General features: G+C 37.4%; 1 protein-coding gene and 1 pseudogene across 9 annotated transcripts in view; both read right to left on the bottom strand.

The window, feature by feature from the left end:
• MACROD2 (mono-ADP ribosylhydrolase 2) overlaps positions 1-24,790 on the bottom strand; it is a 2,047,165-nt gene that overhangs the window by 1,253,662 nt on the left and 768,713 nt on the right. The window lies entirely within an intron of this gene.
• LOC129138222 (small ribosomal subunit protein eS10-like) overlaps positions 1,724-24,790 on the bottom strand; it is a 41,426-nt pseudogene continuing 18,359 nt past the window's right edge.

Raw genomic sequence — 24,790 nt, 5'->3', positions numbered from 1 at the left:
GTTAACCTTTTTCAATTGAAATAACTGCTAAGATTCCTGTTTCCTGACTGGACTCTGGATGACACAGAAGAGAACTAAAGGGACAAATGAGCCAGAAAATATGCTGGCGGGGGGCATGGTGGGGGGAGATAAAATGAAGTATCAGTCTATGTAATGAATAAGTTGGAGAGTTTTTATGTTAGGCATCTCATAAATTATACCAACAAAATGTACACTCTTTTGAGGACACAGTCCGGGTCTTATTGATACTACCATGATGCTGAGAACAACTATTTATTCTGCCACTATGCTTTTATTGAATACTATATATGTTTAATTTCTAATTCACACTATAACCTGATAAAGATATATTCTTCCCACTTTACACACACACACACACAAATACAGGGAAGAGAGAGTAGAAGATAATGCCAGATGGTTAATAAATGACTAAGGAAAAATTGTAACCCATGTCTTTAGTACTCCAGTGCCCTCATCTCCATTAGACCAGGCTGTTTCCTCTTATTTACCTTTGTATTCCTTGCCACAAACAAGATAGAATCATGTAAAAATAGGTGCTCAGTAAATGTTTCTTGAGTAGATGATTGCATAAACAATTAGACATTTAAAAAAAATCCAAAATAACTTTTATTTGGTAGCTTCTCGGTAAATATTTGCATTGGTAAATAAAACTGCTAACATTTCCACTGCAAAAGTAGCAGAGCTTGGTGGATACAATTCAGTGACCGCACCATTCTAATAAATAAGGGGCCCATCTGCTGACTAGGACAACACTGAGTGGGGAAAACAAACTGAATCAACTTGGTAAATGAATTTCCAATATGGTGAGAAATCTAGGATGTTACTTTAACTCAGAGGAAGGGAATATCAGCATTCAAGGTGACAGCCCAGGTCCTCACAGCACACTGGGCAATCAAAGCATTTCAAGGTGCAGGTGCTTTACCCTAATGACTCTATAGAGCTGTGATATCGATTAAGAAAATCTGTTTTATGTGTCTGATTCTTTCTTTTGACAGAAAAGCTTCCTCTTATAAACAGGAGGGTTTCGGCAGATCACCAAATGATTTTTCATATCCACATAAACAGCTTTAATCTTTGAAGACTATTCCTAACCAGTACTGAGCCCAAAATAATGAATGCAATTAAAATCTTAGAGAACAGAAATAACCTGGCACTGACACTGGAGTGCAGAGTATGTTTATTATGGTCAAGTGGGAGAGAGAAATGGATTCAGAAGAAATATATATTCTGTATTAAAATATGTGTGTGTATCCACAAGTAACACAGAACAATTCAGAACTAATCTAAGAGTCTTATACTCACAATTAATACAGAATAATTTAGTGCTAATCCAACGTTCTAATGGATTGCATAAAAAGAGAAACAGTGGCCGCCATTCCATGATAACAAACAGTTCGCTAAGTTAAATACCAAATGCATGATACATGATATGAGGCAAGTTATATAATGCATCTTTCATGAAAAAAACCCTCAAGTGTTTTGAGATAAATACATTAATTCTAAACATTATATAACTGTAAGATAAATGTTCATAATGTTGAGAAAAATAGGATTCTTTATTGGGAATATAAAAAGATTTTGTAAAATTTTCAATGATATCAACATCAACAATAATCAATAAATGGATTATTATTAACATTTCAAAATTAGAGAATATTCTAATTTGAAATGTTTACCAAGTAAAAAATATAATTATATATAATATAAATGCATGTATATATTAACAAAATAGGAGTGCATTCATATTTATACATTGTTTATATGCTTTTTGAAAGGCTTTATTATACCAGTTTTGATTTACAGTTACATACACGAATTTCTTCATTATAGTAGATACTGAATTTACAAGTGGTAATGAGGGTCCCGTGGAACTTGAGGGGATCATGGAAATAATGAGATTCAAGAGTCTTTGATTCATGTCTAAGGTCATCACTTCAGGATGCTCAAAATTTTATAGCTATTTTGTCCATTTTCTCATGTTCCACATGAAGAAAATTAGGCCCAGAGAAAAAAATATATATATCCAGAAAAGGCCATGGGTAAAACCAGGGGCAGTATGCATGTCTCTTGACACTGATAGCTGTGTTTTTATACCCCTATTCCATCCTGGGTGTTAGTGTTCTCAACTGAAAAATCTCAATAACGCCTCTGTAAACCTCACATCTTTTGTAAGTATCCAAAAATGTGCTTGTGAAAGCACTTCCAAAACCACGAAGCACTCTGCAGACATAGGGATCGTTGGAGCACAGATGTGATACATTTCTTCAGTCTTGCAGTACATACTGAGTCTCAAAACTTAAGCTCAAATGTCTAGATGCATGATTCAACGTAGTATATTTAAACAAAAATTACTCTCAATTATTAAATTAGCTTTTTTGTACAATGTAGGACTAGTTCGTTTTTATAATACTCTGGACCAAATATAGATATTGCATATAGCCACGTGAAATTTCAGTGGGCATTTTCTCAAAGGGAAAGAATAGTCTAGAGCAGACCCTGAGGCTGCCCTGCCTCTCTGTCCTTTGGAACAGATGAGTAAACCTGCAGCTGAGAACACGTACTGGTAGCTGTCGATGTTCTGCCTCAAGCACTTAGGTCTCTCTTTTTCTCTGCCTTTCTCTGGCACCCCCAGAGCTCACACAGAGAGGTAACCTGAAAGTCAATTGAGGAAATGTACAGAGGAGAAGCAACACCGCTGGGGGCAACTTCAACCAGTGGAGCAGATGCAAGCATTATTTTGAGTGTTTGTGGTCTAAACTCCACTTACAAATTCATTCCCAAAACGGAACTATCTCTGCAAAAGTCCATGGGGCGATTAGTGAACAGGGGCTGCTTTAAATTTTGGTCTTTGGAGTCTACTTTTAATTATATGAGCAAGGTAAGGGGATGCATAACAGGTAACTTTACAAGCACACAAAACACATACAATTATGTCTAGCCTGCACTATTCACAGCCCCTTAATCCCTGAAAAGCCTCAGCACAATATGTCTCTGCCTTGGTGAAGGTCATTTGAGGAGTCCTACTGTGGGAAATGGTGTACTCTTTTATAAAACGGAACAACTTCAATTGTGGCTCATAAGGCCAGCTTGGTTATCATCCCTTTTATGGAAGTACCTCTGAAATATGACATACAATCCTTTTCAGCAACTCCTTCCAATGTATACCTACTCAAAAAACACACTACCTATACTTTGCCCTGGGCCTTGGATTGACCTTTGGCCTAAAGAAACAAAATCTGACAAAAGCTGTAAAATATTTGTTTTTTTTTAATGAACCAAATTATCACCTGACATTTATTGAGCTCACAGAAGGCTATGGCATATTTGCAGTCTATAAAAACGAATAAAAGAATTTTACATGCAGTTTTTATTTCTAAACAAATAAGAAGTGTTTATATAAAATATGCACTTAAGGAGAAAAAAGTTGCCAATCGAAATAAAGAAGATAATTTTGGTTTTATTATTTACGTATTAGATATGTTGTTTAGGTTTGTTTACATATAAGTGAATAAAAGCATATTTTAGCATCCTAAGTAATCATTTGCATATTTACATTTTTTCTAATAGAAAATGCAATCTAAATTTCATTTTTATATGGTTTTCCTATTTCATAACTACATTTTTTCTTTCAATTTTGAGCACTTTAATTTTGATTTCTCATCATAGTATTTATGTAATGTTGGGAAGGTAAATACAGTTATATTCCTAATGTAAATCAAGGTGGGTGGTTTATAAGTTTGCATCAGAATTTGCAGGACCTGGCCGGGTGCAGTGGCTCACACCTGTAATCCCAGCACTTTGGGAGGCCAACTCAGGAGGATCACCTGCGGTCAGGAGTTCGAGATCAACCTGGCCAACATAGTGAAAACTCGCTTCTACTAAAAATACAAAAATTAGCCAGGCATGGTGGCTACTTCCTGTAATCTCAGCTACTCAGGAAGCTGAGGCAGGAGAATCGCTTGAACCTGGGAGGCGGAGGTTGCAGTGAGCTGAGATCCTGCCATTGCACTCCAGCCTGGGCAACAACAGTGAAACTCCATCTCAAAAAAAAAAAAAAAAAAAAAAAAAGAATTTGCAGTACCTGATTAATCCACAAGATTAAAAGGAATTTATTTTTTCCAGGGGTTACGTTTTTGGCCTCTTGGATGGCTGCCCTGGATTCAAAGAAAGGCTGCAAAATGACCTTATTTCTTTCTTTTATCCCTGAGAGTACACATATCTAATTAATGAAAACCAGGGATGCTTTTATTACCATTTAGTTTAGGCATATCATACACATATGGCAAAGTTTAATTGCATATAGGCCTAAATTTTTAATGGATGAATTAGAATAGTATATATAAAAGTCTAAAATAGAATCCTTAATATAAAGAAAAATTACAGCAAGGATACCTTTTAAAAATAACACGGGGACCAGGCGTGGTGGCTCATGCCTGTAATCCCAGCACTTTGGGAGGCCGAGGCAGGCAGATCACCTGAGGTCAGGAGTTCGAGACCAGCCTGACCAACATGGTGAAACCCCGTCTCTATTAAAAATACAAAAATTAGCCGGGCATCGTGGTGAGTGCCTGTAATCCTAGCTACTCAGGGGGCTGAGGCAGGGGAATTGTTTCAACCCAGGAAGCGGAGATTGCAGTAAGCCGAGATCGCACCACCGCACTCCAGCCTGGGTGACAGAGCAAGAGTCTGTCTCAAAAAAAAAAAAAAAAAAAAAAACCACCACTAGTTTGAGGAATTTTTTTTTTTAAATACAAAAAGTACAAAGAAGAAAATAAAAATGGTCCACTATCTTCCAGGGTTCAAATAAACCCTGTTAATATGGTTTTTAAGTCAAACTACTTAAAAGTAAATAATCAGAATGTTCTCTTTCCTAAAAGTCCTTTTTTTTTTTTTTTTTTTTTTTTGAGACGTGATCTCACTCTGGTTGCCCCAGGCTGGAGGCTACATCTCGGCTCACTGCACCCTCAACCTCCTAAGCTCTGATGATCCTCCCACCTTAGCCTCCGGAGTAGCTGGGAATACAGGTGCACACCATCACACCTGGCTAATATTTTATATTTTTAGTAGAGATGTGGTTTCACCATGTTGCCCAGGCTGCTCTTGAACTCTTGGACTCAAGCAATCCGCCTGCCTTGGCCTCCCAAAGTGCTGGAATTACAGGTGTGAGCCACCGCACCGGGCCACAGTCCTTCTTAATAAAGAAATTGACTATCAAAGTTTCTGCATACACTGCTTATCCCCAGAGGCTGCAGCAAGTCGCCCTAATGTGTCTGCTCATCCATCTACCAACTCCCACTTTTAAAAAAGGATAATATTATGAATGCTTTCAAATCTAATTCATTTCTTGGTGCTTAATATGCACTGGAACATCTTTCCACATCAGTACAAATTTGCTTTATTTTTCACAGGCTGAATGGTACTTCAATATTTAGAAAATACACACTTTTTGATGCCTGGACTTACCTGTCAGAGAATGGGCTAGACTAAATTTAATAGAAAGCCCTCTAGGTAAATGTTTTATAGTGAGTAAAAAAGCCAAAATATAGTAAAGAGATCTTAGAAATGTGCTGTCTTATTCCCAATCAAGTGCTTCCAATCCTGTGGTCCAAGAATGCCACAGAATAGACTCTGCAGCATTTCTTCAGGGAAATAATACTTAAGGAAGGTATAGTCTGAACAAGATCACCTTCTGAATCTCCTCCAAGCACTGTAAAGAGGAATAATTCTGCTCCCTCTTCCCTTGTAAATGGTGTTCTGGAAAGGAATAGAAAGTCCCCACTAAAGGTAGTCTCAACACGGGAACATGGCTTCCCCGGCATGAAAAGGAAAACGAGGTGTGGTGTTATGTCTACTGTACTTACTCTACAGACACCTTCAGTTACTACTTAAATCTCCTGGATACATAGGAAGATAAAGCAGAACAAGGATTTTGTTTCAGGTGAGATCATGGAACAGATGAAAGGGGCCAAGACTCCTTGGTAAACCTTATCTTGCTTGTCCTGGTCCTGTCAACTTACCTTCGCTCTGACTTCATATTACATCTCTTCAAGTGAACTCACTGTCAACTTTGAACTTTTCCCCAGGCAGAGGAAAAAGGCTGCATGATCTTTAACAATGACAGATGTTCTTTTCTGTGGACCTTTGAGGATAAGTCACATTTAGTATAAACACTTTTTTTTTCACACGTTACAATATATTCAATGACAAAGCCTTTCAAAAACGATCATTTAAAATATAAAAGGCAATTGAGAGAAGATTGATGAAGATGCTTCAAATTAGTTATTAAAACTTAAAAACTGACCATCTCTTTAATAGGCATTTAATATTGAATCAAATGGTCTATTACATTTAGATCATATTGTACATAACAGATCAAAAATGAGAAATAAATAAATTCTTGGTAGCAATGATCATCATTATGTGTATAGCTTATGGCTGGTGAATGTACTAGAGCTAAATGATTCATGTAAGACTTAAGCCTGCAACCTTGACCTCCTTAGAAATTGCCTATGATCATTTGAATTTCCCAGTGGTGGCTGTTCTGAGGATCCTACAGGCATGTTACCACTCCTATCTTAGCTGTTATACTGCCCCATTGCGTCTTTCTTTATACGTATTTGGAGGCCTCAGGGTACAGAGAGAGCAGAAACAGGAATCTGAATACCCAGTATCCAACTTTATATTCTTACTAAAAAGTGAAATGGGAAATTCTAGATTGGAGATTCTGAAGAGATAGGTGATCATCTCAACAAAAGACTGTGGGCATTCCTCTCCAAAGGCTATGGATACTGGTGCACAGAGCCCACTGCAATCCTAAGACTCACTCTAGTTTTTGCCTTTAAGAGCAAGGAGTTCAATCTTGGACCTCCTAGTCTCCACTTCCTTCAAAGCCAACTCAAATCTCTCTCTATCTTTTTTTTTTTTCTTTTCTGATAACGAATCCCTTAGAGTTTAAAAGTGGATTCAGCTCAATTTCTTTTGAAAGCTGAGAATGAACAAAGAGACAACTTTGGCCAGCAGAAGAAAAATAATGATACTTGCGTCCTTCCCAGCCAAACTCTCCCTCAGGGAAGAAATAGGGATATTAAGAGGTAAGGACCAAGTCATGTTAACAAAGGATTTGTGCTGTCCTACCTTAGAGTCTGGTACAAATATCCAGTGCTTAGAATTTCGGATGGTGATAAAGGCAAGCCATCTTAAAAGAAAGGTTTCAGTTCTCAAGAAAATGTCAGGCCTCTTCCCTCATATTCTCTCTCTCTCTCTCTCTCTCTCTCTGTTTCTCTCTCTTTCTCTGAGTGAACCAAACACTATCGACAAGAGAACTGGGAATTTACAGAGACTTTTTAGGCACTTAAAGCATGCTGTCACTACTCTTTTGCAACCCAATCCACATAAGGATCTGACAGAAGCAATATTGTGTATGTCTGTGTGTTTTGTCTACTTGATAGCCATTCTTCCCTTCTTTTTATAATATGCATTTTCATTAAAATATGTTCTCCATTCTTGTTTTTTGATAGAGGTGGCCAAGAGAAAGTAAGCTGCTGATGTACTGAAGAAGCATTGTCCTTTTAATCTGTTTTCCTTGCTCCCCCTTTTTTCTTCCTGGAACAAAGAGGTGATTGATGGTGCTCCAGCAAGTCATCTGTGACCATGAGGCAACACTGAAGATGGAAGACAAATACAGAGAGAAAGATGATAAAAGGAGTCTAGGTCCCTAATGATCATGGATCTCCCAGATTACCCCTGGTCTGCCTCCTTCTCAGGTGAGATTGAAAATAAAAACAGAAAAACACAACAATAAGAAGCAAAAATAATACTACGTTGACTTTAAGTCACAGTAATTTGGGGTTTAGGCTACTACAGCCTCCTGACACACTGTGTATCATTGTTTGGGCTGGGGCATCAGAGGAGTGGGGGCATGTAAGCTATGAAATAGATTGAAAGAGGCTTGCCAGTAAAGCTTACCCACAGTTGTCTGTCTTGACTCCAAGTCCCCCAGGGGGACTGGCCCTCTCCCCTTCCCTCAAAATATGACTTCATTTGAATTCATTTAAACACAATGGGAACATTTTCTCTGGTTATTATCCCATTAAAGGCTTTTTTTTTTCTTGTTTAAATTAGATTAGCTTACAAGTGTGCAAACATAGAAATGGGTGGGAAACAGGAGAGGAAATGGTGGATATTTCCAGTAAACAGAGTGATTTGCCCAGTCTAGGCCCTTAATTCCTGGAGCAGTGTTCAGAGTCAGCCCAGACTCCTAAAATGATTGCTCTTAGAGTTGTGTGCATGCGTGTGTGTGTGTGTGTGTGTGTGTGTGTGTGTGTTCATGAGAGACTGACAGGGAGAGACAGACAGTTTTCTGACTGAGAGGCAATTTGTTTCTTTTAGCATGTTGCCATGCAGAAGTTAATTGAAATTATTAAAGGATAACTAAATGGGCACTGTCTTTTTTTTAAGGAGAAAATGTTTTTTACAGAATTTACTGTTATTCCATTGAGTTTTCTTTCTTCTCAGAAAAATATGTTACAGAGCATCCCTGCCCGCAGGCCCTGTTTTCTCATTTGTAATGATACACTATATGTAAAGTTATATTACCAGCTCTCGCAATTTCCCAACTGCTTGATGCCTGATGTCACAAAATTATAACTAAGAGAGGCTGTTACATCTATTGCTCCAAGGCACAGGGAGTATTATTTCGGCAACAATGAAAGCATCTAATAAAGGACTTTAATTTTAATGACAGCTTGAGTGCAAGCTGTTAGAAAATTCAAGTGTATGTTTTCCCTATCCAGGTAACTGAATCTGGTGCCCCCCCGCCTTAAAACACCATCCTTTTCTGACCTAATTTGGATTTAAATTATTCAATTTAATTCAACAAGCATTTATCAAATATCTACTACATGTGAAGCACTGGAGTGGGTACCACAGTAATTGCATGCCAGCACCTGCCCCTCAGAAATTCACAATTGAGTGAGAAACAGAGATGTCTATGAACCCGACTTAATAAAAGGTCAGATTATGAGAAGTGCTAAAATGAAGCTAAAATGAAGTGCCACCAACTATAGCAGAAAGATGTGTGAAGTATCTTAGAGAAAGTGAGCTTGGAGAAGGACTGCAATAGAAATATACAAGGTAAAAACACATTTTAGCAAAGGGACCCGAGCTCCGTCCTGAACAAAGGCTCAGAGGCAAGAACTCTCGGGGTATTAACAGGCAAGAAAGCAGACATATGTGGCTAGAAGACAGCAAAAACAGCAAAGGAAAGGGAGTCCCCAGAGCTAGCAGGGAAATGGCATCAGCAGAAATTGGGGCGTGATTGACTGTAGGAGCGAGGAAGAGAATATCCAGTCTACGCAATGTGATTGCAATCCTGTGTTTTCTCTTAATTAGCCAGTGTAGATGATGTTTCAGGACGTCACCCACATCCCCCTGCCTTTACCATCTCAGAGCCCTTAGGCCTGACTGCTAGTACCTGCGTTTTATTTATTTTGCCTAAGAGCTTTCTCTGACTTCAAGAATCTACTTTGCTCAAGCACTTGGGAAACTGAGAGTGCTCAGGACTTAATGTCTAAGAGGAACAGTTCTTAAGAGATTACTGACAATAGTTGGGTAAAAGTAGCCCAGATCCCTTGCCTTTAGGTGGGAAAGGGAGGTACATATTCTACAGGGGTCACCAGAGTTCCCTAGTTGGATTAAGCTATACTTGCTCACAGTTGTAAGTGGCTTGATAATATACATTTATTGACGGGCTTTTCTTCCTTATTTCACTTTTCCTCTCTCCTACTTGGAGTTACCTCCCTAATAAACTACCTACCCTCAAATCCTTAAAATCTCAGGGTCTGCTTCTGGGGAAACCAAACTGAAGACTACCAGTACAGGTGACTACAATTCAGTGTTATAATACATGGATGTAACAGCATGATGAATGGCAGAACCTCATTAAAGTACGTACTATTATCACCATGAATCATCAAGATTTCCTTTAAAACCACGTGTTAGTGTAAGCAGAGAAAAAGTGAAATTATGAGGAGAATAAGTTATGCTGAGCAGAGATGGTAAAATATTAGACATAACAAAATAAGAGATGTTTGGGACCAGTATTTCAGCCAAAAGCATAATTTAGTCAGATGACAGCATATTAATTTCTTAAGGTGAAAAGCTACGTGATAATCTTAAGAGAAAGGCAGCAATTGAACAGGGTTCTATGCAGGAAACACAACTACCTTCTTGCAGGCCTTTGTGAGCTATTGCTACTTCTATGGTATTCATACACATCATTAGGATTTAGAAAGAGGATTTAGAAAGATTACAGCATAAGAACATGATCCCTCAAATTGTTATATACTTTTACAAACGCACATGGAAAAGTAGTAGTGTTGAATCATTTGACATTCCAAGATAGGTGCTTTGGGTGGAAGAAGAAAACATTTAAAAGATACTTCCTCTGAGAAGCCTTCCTTGGCTCCCCCAACTCTCAGCAATCTCCCTGGCTTCTGAGAGGTAACAGCATTCAGAAGCTGAAGGGTTCATTTGCCCCTCAGCCTGTGTATGCACTGCTGTGCCTTGTCTTGTAAACTAGACTGTAACTTCCCTTGAACAGTGTTCTTAGTGGCTTGCACAAAGTGACCTGCAATGCGGCATGTTCTTTTCAGGGGAAGCAGCACCTGGGATAGAGACTGGAGTACAGAAAATCAGGAAATTTATTAGGGAGTGATCTTGAGATTAACAACTACAGTGGAAGTGAGGGAAGCAGGACTGGGCAGAGGGAGAAGTTGGGCAGAGAGGCGGTCACCACCAGGCCTCCGCCAACCCTGTGGAGGTCTCTGAAACTGGGATACACTTTACAGTTGTCAGGAATTGAGGTGAAGGGGCTGGCCTTTTCATATCTGCATTAACCAGTCATTAGATGTGGGTGTCCAATTCAATGGTAGATGACACATTTTGGCTGATTTGGGTGATGTTAATGTCCTCGTAAGCGTTTGAGGAATCTTCAACCACATATCTTAGTTATGAAGTTGAAAAACTGGGGTTAGAACGTTATATCTAAAATTTGCATAAATTCAGTAATGACAACATATACTAACTTGAATTGGCTAGCCGTATAAAGTTTTATCTTTGCTTTCTGAATAGATGGTTAAGGCCCTAGGGAGCATAACTCTGTATTTCATTATTTGATCCACAGTATTTTAATATAATTGTTCAGTTGTTATTACTGCTAATGATTATTTTTTTAGTGAAAGCAACACCAAGAAGAAATCTTAGGCTGGGTATGGTAGCTCATGCCTATAATCCCAGCACTTTGGGAGGCCAAATCAGGCAGATCACTTGAGGTCAGGAGTTCAAGACCAGCCTGGCCAACATGGTGAAACCCCATCTCTACTAAAAATGCAAAAATTATCTGGGCGTGGTGGCACATGACTGTAGTCCCAGCTACTCGGGAGGCTGAGGTGGGAGGATCACTTGAACCCGGGAGGTGGAGGTTGCAGTGAGCTGAGATCACCACTGCACTCCAGCCTGGGTGACAGAGCAAGACTCTGTCTCAAAAAAAAGGAAAAAGAAAAACAGAAAAAGAAATTTTAGCCCACTACAACACAGCTCTGACTTAGGGAATTTTTTTAAAAAAAGATACATGAAGCTTTCTATGAGCTCTTTCACGGCTGTTACACATTATCTTCTATGATAATAAAAATCATAACTAAATCTGCCTCTTTGGGTTTGACTGCCAAGAAGCTCCTTGATATGGGTTCTCATTTGTACACTTCTATGCCTAATTTTTCTGTATGTACATTTACCATCATTTTCTTACATGTGCATTTATATGTAGTGAACAATGTGAAATATAAATAAATCAGTATTTCAAAATTGTAAAACTTGTCTGCTACCCCAAAAAGCTATAACTGAAGTACCACTTTCCTCTGTAAGGTTTTCCTTCAGAATCCCAATCACTCCATACACAGATTTTTTGCAACTCTGTGTTATATGGTCCATAGCACACTAGATGGAAGAGAAGTCACTAAGGGAAGAACCAAGTGGATTCAGACATGAGAGTAAACATCAGGAGAGCAGAGCTCAAGACAAATGAAAACGGACCAGAGCTATTCCACCACGTAGTGAAATCCTGGATTTTTCAAGTCATGTCCTGAGGTCATCTGTTTAAATGCTATACAGAAATGCCTATAGAATATTTTAGAAAGATTTCCATTAAAAGTTACATTTAAAAGTTGAACTCATAGAAGTAGGGAGTAGATTGGTGGTTACCAGAGGTTTGAGGTGGGGCGGGGTAGGGGGAGCTATTATTGGCCAATGGATACAAAGTTGCAGCTGAGAAAAATAAGTTCTGGTGTTCTATTGAGCAGCAAAGTGATTATAGTCAATAGTAATGTATTGTATATTTCAAAACGGCAAACAGAGACGATGTTTAGTGTTCTTACCACAAAAATATCATAAATATTTGAAGTGATAGATATGCTAGTTCTGTGATTTGATCATTCCACAATATATACATGTATCAAAATATCACTGTGTGCCCCTTAAATAAAATTACTATTTGTCAATTAAAAATAAAATAAAACTAAAAAAGTTTCTTTGTAAAAGTTTTAGTATTTGAATCAATAAAGTTCAGCTATCTTTAAAAAAGTTTTTATAAAGATCCTAGATTTTGTGAAAACGGTCCATTGCTGGCATCTGAATAGATTTTGACTGACTAATACCACTCTCATTCCTCTCTGTTATCTCATACTTTTGTTTCATTACTATCAGTCAATTCACTAGCAATTAAATTATGAATCATGGTATTTATAATTTCCTCTTCTTTTCCTGTGGATGAAATGGTCCATGTGAATATGGAACAAGGAAGAAAGGTCACTCCATTTTCAAAGCAGAATAATGTGTTTTCACTTTTTTTTTTGAGACGGAGTTTCACTCTTGTTGCCCAGGCTGGAGTGCAATGGAGTGCTCTCTGCTCACTGCAACCTCCGCCTCCCAGGTTCCAGCGATTCTCCTGCCTCAGCCTCCCGAGTAGCTGGGATTACCGGCATGCGTCACCACGCCCGACTAAGTTTGTATTTTTTGTAGAGATGGTGTTTTTCCATGTTGGTCAGGCTGCTCTCGAACCCCTGACCTCAGGTGATCCGCCTGCCTCGGCCTCTCAAAGTGCTGGGATTACAGGTGTGAGCCATTGCGCCCAGTCGTGTTTTCACTTTTAAGAGCATTTTAATGTCAGATAGTTCTGATTATAAATCCTAATTTGACCACTTATTTTTGTTTTTGCTTTTTTGAAACAAGGTCTCTTAAGTTGCCCAAACTGGACTCGAATTCCCGGTATCAAGTGACCCTTTCACCTCAGCCTTTTGAGTTGCTGGGACTATAGGCACTCGCCATCACTCCTGGTTTGACCACTTTTTAAAGTGTGGCATTGAAAGAGTGATTCAACCTCTCTGAACCTCAGTTTCTTCATCTGTAAAAAGGGGACAGTGATACCTACTTCACACAGTTAAGGTGAGGACTCACTTAGATCCTCTAATTGCTTAACACAGGGCCTGGCTCATAGCAACAAACTACAAACTGCATATGCCATTGTCTTTATTACATTTGTTAAAATATAAGCAATAAAGCTAAATGCAGAATATAATGATGTAATAAATATTGACTGGTAATTATTTAAGATATTCTAAAGTTTTAAAATAAAAGGTCTGGAGTAGATAAGAAGGATATTAAGAATACGGAGAATATAAAGATTAGTAAGTTATTTTAAAACCTATTATTTATTGGCCTATTAAACATTCCATCTGTTAAGGAGAATTTGGTAAATAGAATTTTATTTTTACCATACTGCTTAACAATATAAACCTATAACAAATAAGAAAACTGGGTTAAGTGTACAATACAATATGAAGTTCCCAGTTAAATTCCATTTTGAATAATAGAAAGCGGTAGAGTCATTATGACCTGCTGACTGAATGCCTGGTGTTGCCAGCCTGCTGTGAATGCTGGGCTGGAAGAGGACCTACACACGATGACAGGGACTCCTTTGCAGCTTTTCAGTAGCAAGCGGAGGAAATGCAAATGTGATTAGCTCGTGAATATATCATTACATGTCAATACAGTCACTGCAATTACCTTTTGCAGGTAAAAGGTGCCATGTGTCTAAGAAGAGAGAAGAAAATCTGAATTTTTACACAGAGTGAAAGCGTGACTAGTATTGAGAATGGGAAATTAGATGACCACAATTCTGATTGACGAAGGGAAATAATTTGCTGTGGACGTGCTGTGAGCAGCAAATTGCTGTATGTACACTCTGAGCTTGGAATGAAGACATCTAATGATGCCTTTTGGTGGAAGAAATCTGACCATTTTTTTCTCCCACCCCAAATCTGGCCCAATTTAATGCTGACTCACACATTTTTGGTTGATGCTACAATGAAGTTTGTTAAACCAGCTAGCTTCATTTTGCTTAATTTTACTCATCTGTGAGATTACAATAACTTTTTTAAAAAAGCAAAGAGGACTGTACCATGCATTGAGAGATTTTTATTCTAGCTCTTACTCCTCCCTAACTTGGCATTCTTGGATTTGACTTTTGGAGCTTCCCTCATTAAATGAGGTGTTTGGAATGCTTGATCATGAAAGTACTGTCCAACTCTATCAGTCAAGTACTGATTCCAGATGTCACAAGGAATCGAACCACTTTCCTCACCTGGGCCTACCAGCTCATCTCTACCTTAAGCTCAAGCTTCACAGTAAAGCTCTTCAAGTGGGAGAGCCAGAGGAGCACATCCCAAATCACTTTAACTGCATCTTGAGAAGCAATATAATTTGATGGCTCCGATGTGATTCCAACAAGGCAAAGGAAACTTGTCTGCACTAAGATTACGCCCCCAAACTACCATAAATTGCCCCGCTGCCTGAGAGCCTCCTGAATTCATTTTGGATCTAGACTGGGTCTTAGTGAAGAGCTGCGGACAACTTGAGGATTCATTTTTCAGATAAGGCCACTGGATGGGAGGGGAAAAGGTTAGAAAATTACAACATAAGGGAACAGAGATGAATACAGACATGAGGTGAGGGGACAACAAAGGCAGGGAGTTGTCTAAGCTCAGCTTGCCTTCCTGAGATAGCAGAAGGTGAAAGAGCCAAATGGCATTCAGCTGCTCCTACCGGACAGGGCGCAATGACAGAGATGTAAAGAGCGTTTGTGTCGTCCATCAGATAATGTTTTATAGTTTGCCTGCTGTCTACTGCCAAATCATACTACTTCCCTATTACGTCTCTCTCGCAACATGAAGCAGTAAGAATCAGCTCAACCTCAATTTGAAAATGGCTCTGTCATTCACAAACTTTGGGAACTTGGGACAAGTGACTTAGCATCTCTGGGACCAATCTGTGGGAAACATGTTGGCGAAAACACACAACTGGCAGGGCTTGAGGATAAAATGGGAATGCAGCGTGTCAGACCTCAAGCTCAGTCGATGCTCAATCCATTATTGAAAGTTTTACTTCTTCCTGCTGGTTTGTGGTTTTAGCATGACTTTCCCTAAAATAAAGAGATTTGTGAATGGTTTGAATTAACACAAGATCTCATATTTATTACCCATTTTTCTCCTCATTGCTAAAATTGAAGGCCACCTGATAAGTTGAAACTGCTGTTGGTATGGGAGGATGTCAGCGTGAAAACTCACACATTCCTTACACTAGCTGTCAGACACTTCTACAATTTCAAACAAGTTTTTCTTAGCCTTTTATGTTTAAACAGCATATTACTAAATTTCATGCCTGGGTCCACTAGTTACCTAATCATTAGTTGTTTCTTTTTTGTTCTCTGGCGCCACTCTAGCCCATATTTGTGTTATCTAATATGCTGCTTCTTACTTGTGTGGTCTATATGAATCGGGCTGCTTTCAAACTCATTTCAGTTTCCAAGCAAACATTAGAAAAATAAATCCACAGCTGTTAAGGACTGCCACCAAAATATATGAAGCCATAAAACAGCAGCAGAAGTACATGGTTCTGATAGCTTTCCAGCCTCTAACACATACACATATCATAGGGCACGTCCTGCTCTCAGCCATCTTGGTGGGATCTAATGTTCACAAGAACCAGCCCTTAGTAGAGCTGCATTTTTCTCAGGTGGATGCTTTAAAAATAACCATGATGCAGGAAGAATGATTCCTAACACACAATAATCATTGAAAACAACCCAGTACACTGCTGGTGGGAATGTAAAATGATACCCTTGCTTTCGAAAAGATGCTAAACATATGCATACTATGACCTAGCAGTCCCAAACCTAGGCATGCAAGAATGCTTCCATTTGTACACTAAAGACATGTGCAAGAATATTTATAGAATCTCTATTCATAATATCCCCAAACTGGAAACTAATCAAATGCCCATCAATAGGAAAATGGATAAATTGTGGTATAGTCACACGATAGAATATTACATAGCAATAAAAAAGAACAAAGCATGGCTACATGAAAACATGAATGAATCTATGAATCTCACAACCATTATCTTGACTAAAAGAAGTGAGGTGTAAACATATACAGAGTATATGGCTCTATTTATTTAAATTTGGAAAATAGGCAAAACTTATCTATTAGCCCAAGGTACACTTCATTGCGGGAGGATAGTGACTGGAGAAAGTGTTCTGTTTCTCAACTGGGTACCGGCTACAAAAACATCCAGCTGGTAAAATTTCATCAAGCAGCATAACTGATACTTGCACATTCCAATATGTATATTATGCTCAACAGAAAGCTTTTAAAATAGTGAAATATTATGAAAATATATTGTCATCTTCAAAAAGATCTTGGAAAAAGCAAGGAACAATATCCAGATGATAGGGAGGGATCTAATGGGTTCATCATGTCATTAGATCACAGACTTGAGCGACAAATCTGACCCGTATGTTTGAGGACCACTGCACCTATGTCTCTGCCATATGTGGCTAGAAAGGGCATTATTGTGATTATGACTATGATTATGATATAATTATTGTCATTATCTCTATTGTGTATCAGGCACTGTATTGAGGTTCCTTTCATCAACATTATTTCATTCAACCTCACCAACAGCCTTGGAAGAGAACACTATAACTTTCATTTTGCAAGGGTGGAAACTGAAGCTTCAACATATTAAACTACTCATGTCAAGTTGTTAGGAGACCCAAGATATGGATGATCACTTTCACTGGTTATCTGAGGTTCCCTTGAGTCCAGACTTTGGACTACGAAACCCCAAACCCACTCTTTGGCTCCAGAAAATCCCTCCCTATGCTGTATGAGAGGGCGATGGTTTGCTCCTACTATGTTCATTTTTCCTGTATGGGTTCAGGTTTGTTCACTCTGTGTTCTTCAGTCTCTGAAATCCTGACTGATGAGCAGTCATGGCAATATCTGGTTCTTCTCTTTCCCACGCACATTTGGTTCAGTTCTACTGAGCCCAGCATCAAAGCAGCCAGATTGGCTGGACTCCAGGGACTTGTTGTGACTAAGATTTGCCTGCTGGAATTATCAATGTGATCACAGAAGTAACCCAATCTTCTGTTTGCTCTTTGAATTGTCAAAGGTTGATATGAGGACAGATCTTTTTTTTTCACAGTTCCCAGAGAGGCTCAAAATTTGCTCTTTTCTTTATGGATCCATATAAAATTTTTTATAATCAACATTGGCAAAAATTGCTAGAGGGTTTTTTCTAGTGGCAAGGAAGAATATGGTTTCTATGTACTTACATGAATGGTCTCTAGAGACAGGCAGACCTAGGTTCATATCCCAGCTAAACCACTGATGTAGTTTGGATGTTTGTCCCCTCCAAATCGCATGTTGAAATGTGACCCCCAGTGTTGATGGTGTGACCTGGTGGGAGGTGTTAGAGACATGGGGGTGAATCCCTCATGAATAGCTTGATGTCCTCCCCTCGGTAATGAGTGAGTTCTTGCTGTGCTAGTTCACGTGGGAATTGGTTGTTAAAAAAGAATATGGTACTCCCTCTCTTTCTCTTGCTTCCTCTCTCATCGTGTCAAATACCTGCTCTCCTTCCCCATCTGCCATGATTGTAAGCTTCTACAAGCCCTCACCAGAAACAGATGCCACCACTATGCTTCTTATACAGTCTACAGAACCATGAGCCAAAATAAACCTATTTTTAAAATAAATTACCCAGCCTCAGGTATTCCTTTATAGCAAGACAAATGGACTAATACAGCCACTTGCTAAGCCCATTGCATTATCTAATAAATGTGTAAAATACCTTCATTCAAGAATTGTTATAAAGAAAAATGAGATAATGCGGAAAGCACTTAATTCAATCTCTGCCATTGGATATGTTCTTTTCATAACTGGTAAATATATACACACAAACACAAATATAAACAATTTATTTAGCATGCTTTATCATAAAACCATGCATGATATACACTCAGGCACACACATATACTCTTACAGAATCAAATGTTTGTGATTTCTTAGCCTTCTAGTAGCTACAGCAACAAATTTTGCTTTTGAGACAGTTTGGTAATTGTGGTAGTTTTCTAAAACAGCTGAGAATTACAGAAAAGAATAACTGTGAAAGGCAATATGATAAATAATAAAGCAGCAAAATTGGTTATAAAGGAATCTGAGTGTCTAAATTCTATGAATTCAAAAAGTATGAAAACTGTGTAGTATTATATATTTCTAGGCCACTTATTCTAATGACAACTTTTATCATATGTGTAGCCTGATTTACATAGTATCTTACTCATTTATAGAACATTTTGACACTTTGAGGTTAATAAACTCTTAAGTATTAACAGTCTATAAGTCTAGATGTAATAATAGCCTTTTAATCCATTGTCTTCCCTTCTCTTTAAAGACCACAAGAGTTGAGCAGTCTTCCTTTATATTTTATGTGACCTCTCAAATAACTGAGAAGGAGACATTCAGATAGAAATTATCCACAGCCAAAGCTCTGCTGGGGAAGCTAATTCACATCAGAATTCAAGAAGACTCTGTTCCCTTACTCACTGGTGTTTAATGATTTTACTTCCTCATTACAGTTCTCTTACCCCAATATAGAGAAAATAATTAGACCTTGAATAGGGCAATTAAAAAGCAGATATCCTGAGCTCTGACACTTCTAGCAGACTGTTAGGGAGTATTGTCACCTGTTGGCAAATTTCTAAAAGGTTATAAAGTACTGTTGAGAAAAAAATCATTTATTGACAAGTATGACCTAAGAGTTTTAATGTTCTAAGTTTATGTTCCTAAAAAGCATATACATATAAGAGCTGACACTCTTTAATGCTGCCGTTTTTCTTTTAAACCTTGCAGTAATACTCTACTTCCAAGGTCTTTAAAGGCTATTCCTCTATGATAATATCAATTTATAACAAACAGAACTGTAACTTTGGGATAAAAACACCAGTAATCAAGTAAATGTATATTATAAAGATAAGACATACAATCTATAAAACTATTATATATTAGACCCAATGAGATTTGTTTGAAAAAGAATCTAAATATGCTTTCCTATCAGGTGGTAGTTCTCACTGACGCATATTTTTAAAAAAGACATTAAGATGTTTGACACCAAAAAGTAAGTATAGCTACATTACATAAGTACACTTCAATCTGTGTGCACATTAATATGGGTGAGAATAATTTTCTGTTCTTTAAGCCATTCAGTTTGTGGTACTTTATTATGGCAGCCCTAGCAAATTAATACAGGCACCATACTTAATGTCAGACTTACTGTACAATGAAGTCAACTATATATTAGATGTGAGTTAAGCCCTTTGGTGTGTCACTCTATCACTTGAGGCATATTGTGATGAAAGAGGCAAATGCGACATATATACACATCCTATTTTCTATATCCATTTATATATGTATACATAATAGAATATTATTTGGCCATAATAAAGAAAATCCTCCCATTTGTGATAACATGACAACATGAATGAACCTGCAGGACATTATGCTAAGTGAAAGAAATTAGACAGAGAAAGACAAATATATGATTTCATTTATATGTGAAGTCTAAAAACTCAAACTCAAGTAAGCAGAGAGTGAAAAGGTGGTTACCAGGGGCTGGGAAATAGGGGAAATGAGATGTTGGTCAAAGGGTTCAAAAAGAAAAAGAAACTGCTTGATAGTAAATGTTTGTTGCTTCTTACCACTAGATTTTGGGAGAATTTATTGCATAGAAATATCTAGTAATACATCTATCAGATACTCAGTTTTCATTTTCTTTTAAGGGAAACCTGATTTATTATTCAGTTGGCAATTTTAGTGGCAAAAATATACTGCTCAGTCTTTTGTGCAGCTAGAATTGGCCCTGCAGCATGGGTGAGGCAGTGAACTCATATAGAAAATTGCAGGGGATTTCTAGCGCCATTTTTCTGTCCTGATAAATGTGATTTCTTTCATCCTACCTTGAATGTGGGTGTGATGGCTGAAGCTGAAACAACCACTTCACCACTAGATGGAAAAGTCAAGAGAATCATACTGACCTCGACCCTGATGTCTTGGAGTTGCTGAAGTAATACCAGAAATTGCCTACCTTTTGACTTGTTATATGAAGAAAGAGAAAAAACTGTTTAAGCCACTTTTTAGTCAGTTTTTCTTTTACCAGAAACTGGAATACAATCTTTTCTGGAATAACTACTTTTCTCTTTTATGTCACTGAGGGAAATCTGGCATAGCTTCTCTTTTTATTCTTGAAAAAAAGCATTGACTCACTGTCATAAAAAGTACTGTCAATTTATTTTTAAAAATCTTTAGCAACACCTTTTCTGTACTGCTATGGTTTGGCTCTGTGTCCCCACCGAAATCTCATCTTGTAGCTCCCATAATTCCCACGTGTTGTGGGAGGGACTCATTGGAAGATGACTGAATCACGGGGGCAGGTCTTTCCCATGCTGTTCTCGTGATAGTGAGTGAGTCTCACGAAATCTGACGGTTTTAAAAACGGGAGTTTCCCTGCACAAGCTCTCTCTTTGCCTGCTGCCATCCATATAACATGTGACTTGGTCCTTCTTGCCTTCCACCATGATTGTGAGGCTTCCCTGGACCCATGGAACTGTAAGTCCAATTAAACCTCTTTCTTATGTAAACTGCCCAGTCTCGGGTATGTCTTTATGAGCTGTGTGAAAATGAACTAATACACATACACTATCTTCATCTATATTATTAGTATGGATAAAAAGTTATTAGAAGGAGAAAAATGAAAGAGATAAAAGAATAGAAGAAAGTGAAAAGAAAGAGGCCAACATAAAATGATATAAATAAGGGAAAAAATGGTAGAGGGGGAAAAGTACATTTTTAGGCCTGTGAAAGGAAATTAGTGTGAAAATTTTTAAGAGTCTAAACACTAAAGTGTAAAAACATTTATTGTCTCTTTCTAGGATGGTGGATGCTTTTTAAAATGTCATGCACGATGAGATTTTTGTAAGCATAAATTTCTTTTCCTGCTTTTTGAACTTTGACGTTACGCAGTGAAAGCCTAAATTTGAAATGCTTTTGATAACTGTCTTTCCAGAAAAGGTGTGAGGTGATAATGAATTGGACCTTTGAAAACACAGAGTGAGTTTGCACGTTCTAATTATTTTATGGGTTACATACAAAAAAGAAAAAAGAATTACTTAACCTACACACACACACACACACACACACACACACACATACATATACATATATATATACACATACATATATACACCATATGTGTATGTGTGTGTGTGTGTGTGTGTGTAGGATAAGTATAATGTGTGTGTGTATAGGATAAGTATAAACATATATGTTTAAATATATGTGTGTGTGTGTATTTTTGGATAAATATTACAGAGAAAAGAAATATTAAATTAACCAGTGGCACAAAAATGATGTATTTTAGGGTATGGTATATTGTGACATTCATACAAAATGTGTCACACACATATTAACAAAAAGAGAAAAAAATACAAATTAAAATTTTAAACCTCTTTACAAGCTATTTGTGAAAATAAAATTCTTTGGGTGTTTTTGTTCTTCTATTAAAAATATATTACCTACTTTATAGTTATAATTATAATATGGTGTTTGAAGTTTCCTTTCATTTTAAATGAGCATTTTCATTCATCAAATCTGTGTTATGGTTCTCCATAGAAGCAAAGCCAATAGAAATTGGCTACCGTAATTATGGAGGTTAAAAAACTCCATCTGCCATTTACAAACTAGAGAGACCCAGGAAGCTAGTAGTGTAGTTCTGAGAACTGGAGGGCTGATGATATAAGTCTAGTACCAGTCAAAACAGGAGAAGACTGATGTTCCAGCTCAAGCCATCAGGCAGAAAGAGTGAATTCTCCCTTCCTCTACATTTTTGTTCTATTCAGGCCCTCAGTCAATCAGATAATGCCCTCCCATATTGGAGAGGGCAATCAGCTTTATGCAGTCTGCTGATTCCAATGCTAATCTCATCCAGAAACACCATCATAAAGCCACCAAGAGTTAACATTTAACCAAATATCTGGGCACCCTATGATCTAGTCAAGTTGACACAGAAAATTAACCATCATAACATCTTTGGTAAATATGAAAATATAATGTAGCATATGTGACACATATTTGTATGGCACTGGAGCCAACCTGCTTGATTCAAATCCCAGATCTACCACAGGTTTTACAACTTCCAGTAAAGACTTAGCTCCTGTGGGCTTCAGGTTCTTCATCTGTAAAATAGAGAAAATAATAGTACCTGCCTTATAGGATATTGTGAGAATTAGGCAAGTAAATACATGCCAAGTATTTAGAATAGGCCTAGAATCTAGTCAGATCTAGTCAGCACACAATGCATTTAACTATTATTTTGTGATACAGACATCATCATAAAATATTCTAGAAGTGAATATCACCTATATTGGTTCAAAAAGCAAATGAAAAAATTAGACTAACAATGTAGAGATTAGTCACTCAAAAAGTGTAAATCTACGAGAGCTATTTGAACCTCAGTATAAACATATAGAACAAACACAGTTTTTATACTTGTATTTTAAGACATAGTTTTATTTTTTGTTTATTTTTACCAAAGCTAAAAAGAGAAATCCTAAAATCAGAATGGTCCCCCTACAGAATGGTCAATTTCTACCACCTCCCTCTCCTGTAGTCCCCTATTTGAAGATGGGTCTATCATCCTGAACAGTTTTTCTTACTTTTTACGAAGTAAGTAACATATGTTCACCACGGGATAATCCAAAACACAAAATAGTAAATAAATAGGCAAAAAGAAAAAAACAGTAAACACTACTTAGATTTCCACTACTCAGAGATAAACACATTTTCGTATGTGTCCTTTCATACCATTTTCTATGCATTTTTAACAATTTAAATAAATAATATCTATTTTAATACCAAAATTAGATCACATATTCATACTATTTGCAATATTTTTCTTTTATTTAGAATTTCATGAAATGATTTTCATGTCAATAAATATTTTAAAGAAATATTTTTACAGCATCATTTTAAATAGCTAGTTCTTATGAATTTTTTCAACATTTCCTCGGGTAACTCATTGGACATTTAATTAGTTTCTGTGTTTTCTCTGTCATAAATAATGCTGATTGCTTCTTGTAGCTAATACTTTTTCATATGGTTGAGCTCAATTATAGAAATAAATGATTTTAGGTTTTTGACACACAGCATAGCCATACTCCAAAAATGCAATATTTGTGCTATGTCTTGTGTGTTTCCAATAGGTTTCAATTGACTTCAAGAAAATGATCTCAACCAGATGTGTATGTAAGGTTGCACCAAAATGGTGAGAAAAAGGCAAACTTATTTTACAGCTAAGAAGTCATCCAGAACCCTGAATCATTTTTGAGTGTTTTGACTCTGATGCAAAACCCAGTAAAGGACTTGATAGGTGCGGTACAATATGATGAGTTAAAACTGAAAGCCTTTCCAACAGATATTTACAGAGCAGTGTATCATTGTTCTGGTTTAAAGGGAGAAATTTGTATAAATAATTCATCCCCCTCACAACAACAATAAAATAAAAGTCTTAACACTTTCAAGTAGGTGTTAAAATAGGAACTGCTTTGCCAAAAGTAAATAAGTGTAGTACAAATTTCTCTTCCTGCCAAGACAGAAGAAATTCTACATCACAGGTGGGTAAAGAAATAAGATACACTACCAGAAAATATTCCAGAAGAAATATCTCTTTATACTAAAGAATTCAAAGAAAACACTGGCTCTACAACCAACCAATTTAATTTAATATTTAATGTTACATGAAGGATGACTACCCTGGGGTAGACCTTCATTTTTCAAACTGCACTGAGAGAGAAGCTTTCCAATGGGGGAAAACATATCTCTTTTTGTAAGCTCATCAATGGTTAGGTCTTAAGGGTACCACTTCATATTCTATAAGGAGGTCATTTTTTAAATGAGGCCTAAGGCCTCACTATTGATAATAGATTAAGAACTAGCTTAAACTCTGTCTCCTGGTCTCAATCAAACTCAAACATTCCTTTATCCTTTTCTTGAGTTTCAAAACCTCCTTACTTCTTCTTTATTGAGAAATAAATTCAAGGTGCTCTTTAGAAGGTGTTGGTTAAAAAGTTATTGTTACTGGAATTTTCTGATCTTTATGGCTGTTCACTCAGGAATATGTGCAATCAAACACTCTCTTAAAAGAGCAAAGGATTAGCTGCATGCAGTAGTGCAGGCCTGTAATCCCAGCTACTTGGGAGGCTGAGGAAGGAGAATCACTTGAATCCGGGAGGCAGAGGCTGCAGTGAGCCGAGATCGCA

The sequence above is a fragment of the Pan troglodytes genome, chromosome 21 (genome assembly GCF_028858775.2).
Source record: "Pan troglodytes isolate AG18354 chromosome 21, NHGRI_mPanTro3-v2.0_pri, whole genome shotgun sequence".
In the NCBI taxonomy this organism is placed as follows: Eukaryota; Metazoa; Chordata; class Mammalia; order Primates; family Hominidae; genus Pan; species Pan troglodytes.
This window is presented reverse-complemented; position numbering and strand designations above follow the sequence as displayed.